Source organism: Silene latifolia, chromosome 9 (assembly GCF_048544455.1).
Source record: "Silene latifolia isolate original U9 population chromosome 9, ASM4854445v1, whole genome shotgun sequence".
Classification (NCBI taxonomy): domain Eukaryota; kingdom Viridiplantae; phylum Streptophyta; class Magnoliopsida; order Caryophyllales; family Caryophyllaceae; genus Silene; species Silene latifolia.
The window spans coordinates 150,775,806-150,782,487 of NC_133534.1; the positions used below are offsets into that span (position 1 = coordinate 150,775,806).

The 6,682-nt window shown below is 39.7% G+C and overlaps 2 non-coding genes across 2 annotated transcripts; both read left to right on the forward strand.

The window, feature by feature from the left end:
* The first annotated feature begins 2,240 nt into the window (after nucleotides 1-2,240).
* On the forward strand, nucleotides 2,241-2,347 carry LOC141603023 (small nucleolar RNA R71). Its single transcript, XR_012524923.1, has one exon. It is a non-coding gene; the product is annotated as a small nucleolar RNA R71 (small nucleolar RNA).
* A 2,950-nt stretch (nucleotides 2,348-5,297) lies between these two features.
* Nucleotides 5,298-5,404, forward strand: LOC141603885 (small nucleolar RNA R71). Its single transcript, XR_012525723.1, has one exon. It is a non-coding gene; the product is annotated as a small nucleolar RNA R71 (small nucleolar RNA).
* Nucleotides 5,405-6,682: the final 1,278 nt, after the last annotated feature.

Below are 6,682 nucleotides of genomic sequence, written 5' to 3' on the forward strand. Positions count from 1 at the left end.
AAAAAATCCAAAGATGACAAAAATGCAATACAAGAATTGAAATGCGAGTTAGGGAGTTAGAAATATTTACAAATGGTGGTTTAGGGAGGACTCCACCAAACTCTCATTCTTGATGAGATGTCAAGGGGGCATGTCCAAGGTGTTGTTGATGTTGCTCAACACCTTGAAAAAGTAATCGAAAGCTTGTTCATTATTATGGTAGTGGTCTTCAATAGACCTTGGCCCTTGTTGTCGGTCTTGATCGATGGCATTACCAATGTAGGGATTAAAAATCCCTTCAAATTCGTCGTCCCAAAGACCACAATCTTCATTAAGTTGATCATTAAAAACCTCTTGATTTGATGGAGACAACTCTCCCAAATTCTTCTCTTGGCCAATGAGGCCATCCTCTTCTTCTTTGGTTGATTTTGACGAGCTTTGCAAGTTCTCCTTGTCACAATTCACTTGCTCTTTGAATGGAGCATCTTCAGTTTTTTTCTTCCATTGGAGTTCCGATTTCTTCCTTTCATCCTTTTGGCTATAATGATCAATCATAAAACATGGTTCATGCAAATGAGGAGCTCTCATAGTCTTGTCAAGATTAAAGGTTATGCTTTCATCTCCCACTTCTAGAGTGAGCTCACAATGTTTCACATCAATCACCGCACCCGCGGTGTGTAGGAAAGGTCTTCCTAGAATGATTGGAATGTTGGAATCTTCGTCCATATCAACAATGACAAAGTCCACCGGGATGAAAAACTTCCCAATTCGTACGGGGACATCTTCCCATATCCCTAATGGTGTCTTTGTCGATCTATCAGCCATTTAGAGTGTGATGTTGGTGCATTTAAGCTCTCCCATCCCCAACCTTTTACTCACCGAGTACGGCATGACACTCACACTAGCCCCTAGATCACATAAGGCTTTGTTTATCGTTGTGTCACCAATGGTACACGGTATTGAGAAGCTTCCCGGATCCTTTAGCTTTGGAGGTGAACTCCCTTGAAGTATTGCACTACTCACCTTATTGAAGGCGATAGTCTCAAGTTTCCGGATCGACTTCTTCTTTGTGAGGATATCTTTCATGTACTTCGCATAGGCCGGCACGTGATTGATTAATTCTGTGAAAGGAATTGAGACTTCCAAATTCTTCACAATTTCCATGAACTTTCCAAGTTGATCATCAAATTTGGGCTTGGCTTGACGACTTGGAAAAGGAAGTCTAATCACAATGGGCTCCTTCTCCTTGACCTTGTCTTCATTTTTCTTTGAACTTTCTTCTTTTGATGATTCTCCATCTTTGGAGCTTTGCACAATTTCTTCCTTTTCACTAGCTTCCACAACTTCATCCTCAACTTGCTTCCTTGGTGCTTTATACCTTGTACCACTTCTCAAGTGAATGGCACTAACCGTTTCATGTCTAGGGGGATTACTTTGAGGTGGTAATTGCCCCTTTTGTCTTTGTGAGCTTGAAGATGCTAGTTGAGTCAATTGTGTTTCCAACATCTTGGTGTGAGCTAGGATGTTGTTGATGGTGGTTTCTTTTTCTTGGCTATCTTTTTGCATTTGAGTGAAAAATTCTTGTTGATTCTTTTGCATTTGGAGGACCGCTTTTTGGACATCAAAACCTTGGTCATTTTGGTGATTGTATGGATTTTGATTTTGGTAACCTTGGTTTTGATTGTAGAAGGGTCTTTGATTTTGGTTTCTCATGGGTGGTGGAGTGTATGTTGTTTGAGGGTTTTGAACATTTTGGCTTTTGTATGAGAGATTTGGATGGAATTTGGTGTTTTCATTGTAATAGTTTGAATAAGGGGTACCACTCTTGTATGCTTGGAAAGCATTCACTTGTTCATTTGTTCCCCTACATTCACCTTGGTCATGTCCCAAAGTTCCACAATTCTCACATATCCCACTTGGGATTGATGAGGATGCCGTCATGGCATTAACATGATGCTTTGGTGATTTTGAGACTTCTTCAAGTCTAGCCATAGCGTTTTTCAAACTTCAAATTGATTGTGTCAATATGAGCACTAAGTTGAGCACCCAATTGAGTAACGAAGTCCACTTCATGCTTTCCTCCTCTAGTAGCCTTGCGAGGTCTACTATATTGTGAGTTATGGACCGCCATTTCCTCAATCTTGTTCCATGTTTGATTGTCATCAAGTTCGGTGAACATTCTATTTGATCCCATGTTGAGAATGTTCCATGAATCCTCATATAGACCATTCTAAAATTGTTGTACCAAAAACCATTCGCTAAGTCCATGGTGAGGATATGAGCGACAAATTCCCTTGAACCGCTCCCAAGCTTCATACAAAGATTCTTCATCCCTTTGCTTAAAACCCGTAATTTGAGCTCTTAGCATGTTAGTCTTCTCCGGTGGGTAGAATTTTTTGTAGAAAGCTAGAGCCAACTTCTTCCAAGAATCTATTCCGAGGGTGGCCTTGTCAAGGCCCTTCAACCATTGCTTCGCGGTGCCGATTAGAGAAAAAGGAAATAAGACCCATCTAATTTGGTCTTGAGTCACACTCGTTTGAGAGATTGCATCACAATAGTCGCAAAAGGTTTCCATATGAGAATGAGGGTCTTCACTAGGCATCCACCCAAATTGGCTCCTTTCAACTAATTGGATGAAGGCGGATTTGGCAAGAAAATTTCCGGTTAGATGTTGCGGTGTAGGAGTACCATTTGGTAGGTTCTCCTCGGTGGGTACGGAGTGTGACGAGAATTTAGGCATTGTAGGTTGATTTTGTGGGGTATTGTGTAATGGGTTCTCCTCTCCTTCTATTGCGAAAGGTTGACGAACTCAATAGTTGGTTGAACAACTTCACTAATACCTCTTAAATTCCTCCTAACAAGTCTCCTATTGTTCGTCAAGGTTCTTTCGATTTCACGGTCAAAAGGTAACAAATCACCTTGTGACCTTCTAGACATGCAAAATATCAAACAACTCGAAAACAATTAGAACAAACCTTGAGGAGTTTTACTTCCCCAAGGCGAAGAAAGGCACAACTAATAACAATAAAAAGGAAATCTAAATCAAACAAACACCGTCCCCGGCAACGGCGCCATTTTTGATCGGTCCGTTTCGTGTTCACAATTAAAGGTGTGGTCGTTGGGTCACGTCCGAATCAAAACACAATTTATAGCTTCACAAACAACTCTACAATTAGTAAAGAGGCAAGTAAAGGTCGGATCCCAAGGGACGGGTATTGAAATGAGATTTCTATTGAAAATAGTGGTGTCTTGGGGGTGTCACAAATTAGGTTGATGTAGAAGGTCACTAACTAAAATAGCAATGAAAATAAACTAGCAAGATGAATTAAAAGGGGTGTAAACAATTGATTAAAAAGCACTAGGGTGTCATGGGATCATAGGGGAATCATGGGAATTGATCATACAAACATGTTCTCAAATTATAAGCAAGCAATTATTGTTGTGATGGATTGAGTTGGGTTATATCTTACAATCCTAGGAAAGTTTGGGTCCCGGAGCCGAATCGATTAGATTGTACAACACCTACAAGTCGACTTAATCTTCCCTACTCAACAACATGCATGGTCTAATGAGACTCGAGTTGGGTTATGTCTTACAAGTCTCATTGAAAAGATAGGAGATGGTAGTAAATGCAAGGATTTATAGGCTTAGCATTTCATCAAATATAACATGTGCATGAGTTGAGATCAAAACAAGCAAGCAAATAAAACATGAAAGCATATTAATTTAAGCATGAATCATTCCCCATGTTGGCTTCCCCTAATCACCCATTAACCCTAGCTAATAGACTACTCACTCATTATCATGTTGATCATGCTAGCAAGGTTGTCAATCATACCAACAAAATGAAACATGATGAACAAATGAAAGTAATTAACAATAATTAAAAAGGGATTAAGAGAATTATACCTACTAATGATTCCAATAATAAAGCAAAGATAAAAGAAGTACTTGATGCTTGATTGAGAGGTTGTCAATCTCCCAACAATAACCCAAATAATCTTCAATTACCCAAAATAAAGGATGAACAAAAGAGAGATTAAGGAAATAAAACTTGTATTAGAACTTGATTAATTGTTGATTACAAAACTAAAGAGAGATTTGATTGATATTAACTACTCTAATTATTGATAAGAAGAACATGCTCTTCTAATTAGACTAATGGGGTATTTATAGTGGAAATTAGGGGGATGCATTAGGGTTAACTAAGGGCTAAACTAGTAATTACACTTTTTAGATTGAGCAGGGAGGAGCCGGTATTTTCCGAAGGAAGGGCTTCTTTCTTCGTAGCTTGGAGAAGAGGAAATCGCGCTGTGCTGGAATCCGGGCGGATTAAGGTCGGGACGGGCGGATTCTGGCGATGGAATCCGAGCGGATTCAAGAGAATCCGGGCGGATTGTGGAGGTGGGATCCGAGCGTCTTGGTGGAAAGCCGCACGGATTCTGCAGCTGGAGGACGGCCGGATTGGGGACAATCCGCACGGATTGTGCCTCAGCAAGGCTTCTTCTTCTTTTCTTCCCTTTTCTTCATAAATTCCTTGGGGATTTCCTTGGGGACTCAAGGATCCTTTCTCAACATTGCTCATCTACTATCATATGTACAAAGGCCTTCTAATCTTGTCTCTCCTTGATGCTTGGTCATTGAATTCGATCAATTTAGTCTTGTTTTGCCATGAAAATGCAAGATTCTTACTCCTTTCCTACCAAGGGATCAAAATCTCAAAGAATATGCAAAACAAAGAACTAAAGATAAGAAATGACCCAAATATGCACTAAAAAACATGGGAACAAGGCTAATTCGGGGGCTAAATATGCGCTAATTATGGTCACATCAAAGATTTGGATGAAATTTGGTATTCTCATTGTAATAGTCGGAATAAGGGGTGCCACTTTTGTATGCTTGGAAAGCATTCACTTGTTCCCCTACATTCACTTTGGTCATGTCTCAAAGTTCCACAACTCTCACATACTCCACTTGGAAATGAGGATGATGCCACCATAGCATTAACATGTTGTTTGGGTGTTTTGGAAGCTTCATCTAGCTTAGCCATGGCCTTCTCAAACTTTAAATTGATAGTGTCAATATGAGCACTTAGTTGAGCACCCAATTGAATGATGAAATCTACCTCATGCTTTCCTCATCTAGTAGCCTTTCGAGGCCTACTATATTGTGAATTATGAACCGCCATCTCTTCAATTTTGGCCCATGTTTGATTGTCATCAACTTCGGTGAAAATTCCATTGGATCCCATATTGAGAATGTTGCGGGAGTCTTCATATAGACCATTCCAAAATTGTTGCACAAGGAACCACTTGCTAAGTCCATGGTGTGGACAAGAACGACAAGTGTCCTTAAATATCTCCCATGATTCATATAATGATTCCTCATCTCTTTGCTTAAACCCAGTGATTTGGGCTCTCAACATGTTAGTCTTCTCCGAAGGATAGAATTTCTTGTAAAAAGCAAGTGCTAACTTTTTCCATGAATCAATACCAAGGGTAGCCTTGTCTAGGCTCTTCAACCATTGCTTTGCGGTACCAATCAAAGAAAAAGGAGATAATACCCATAGGATTTGGTCTTGAGTAGCTCTGGTTTGAGAAATCGCATCACAACAGTCACAAAAAGTCTCCATCTGCGAATGAGGATCTTCACTAGGCATCCCTCCAAATTGACTTCTCTCAACTAGTTGTATGAATGCGGATTTGGCAATGAAATTACCGGTTAAATGTGGTGGTGTAGGAGTACCATTTGATAGGTTCTCCTCGGTTGGTACAGAATGTGATGAAAATTTAGGCATTGTGGGTTGATTTTGTGGTGGATTTTGTATTGGGTTGTCCTCTCCTTCCCTTGAAAAAGGGTTGGTAAACTCAATGTTATTTGGTTGAATGTCTACAATCTCACCAATACCTACAACTCTTGAAGTACCTCTAGCAACTCTTCTATTGTTGGTTAAGGTTCTTTCAATCTCGAAATCAATAGGTAAGAAATTACCTTGTGATCTCCTAGTCATGCCAAATATCAAACAACTCGAAAATAATTAGAACAACCTTGAGGAGATTGACTTCCCCAAGGTAAAGAAAGACACAACTAAAAACAATTAATGAAAATCAAATCAATTGAACACCGACCCCAGCAATGGCGCCATTTTTGGTCCGGTTTAAACTCGTCGTCAAAAGTTACCAAGCAAAACAATATTTATAACTTTACAAACTACTCTTAGCAAAGAGGCAAGTAAAGGTCGGATCCCAAGGGACGGGTATTGATGTAGGATTTTCAATTGCAAATGGTCGTGTATTAGGGTGTCACAGTTTGGGTTGAGATAGGAGATCAACTAAACTAATCAACAAGATAAAAATAAAGTAATGAAAAACAAGCAAGATGATTAAAAGGGGTGTAAACAATTGATTAAAGGCACTAGGGTGTCATGGATTCATAAGGGATTCATGGGAGTTGATCATACAAACATGTTCTCTATTATATAGCAAGCACTTATTGTTGTGATCGGATCGAGTTGGTGTATAAGCTTACAATCCCTAGGAAGGTTTGGGTCCTAGAGCCGAATCAATTAGATTGTACAACACCTACAAGTCGACTTAATCTTTCCTATTCAACTATATGCATGGTCTAATGAGGCTCGAGTTGGTGTATAAGCTTACAAGCCTCATTTAAAAGATAGGTGATGGGTAAAAAAATGCAAGGATTC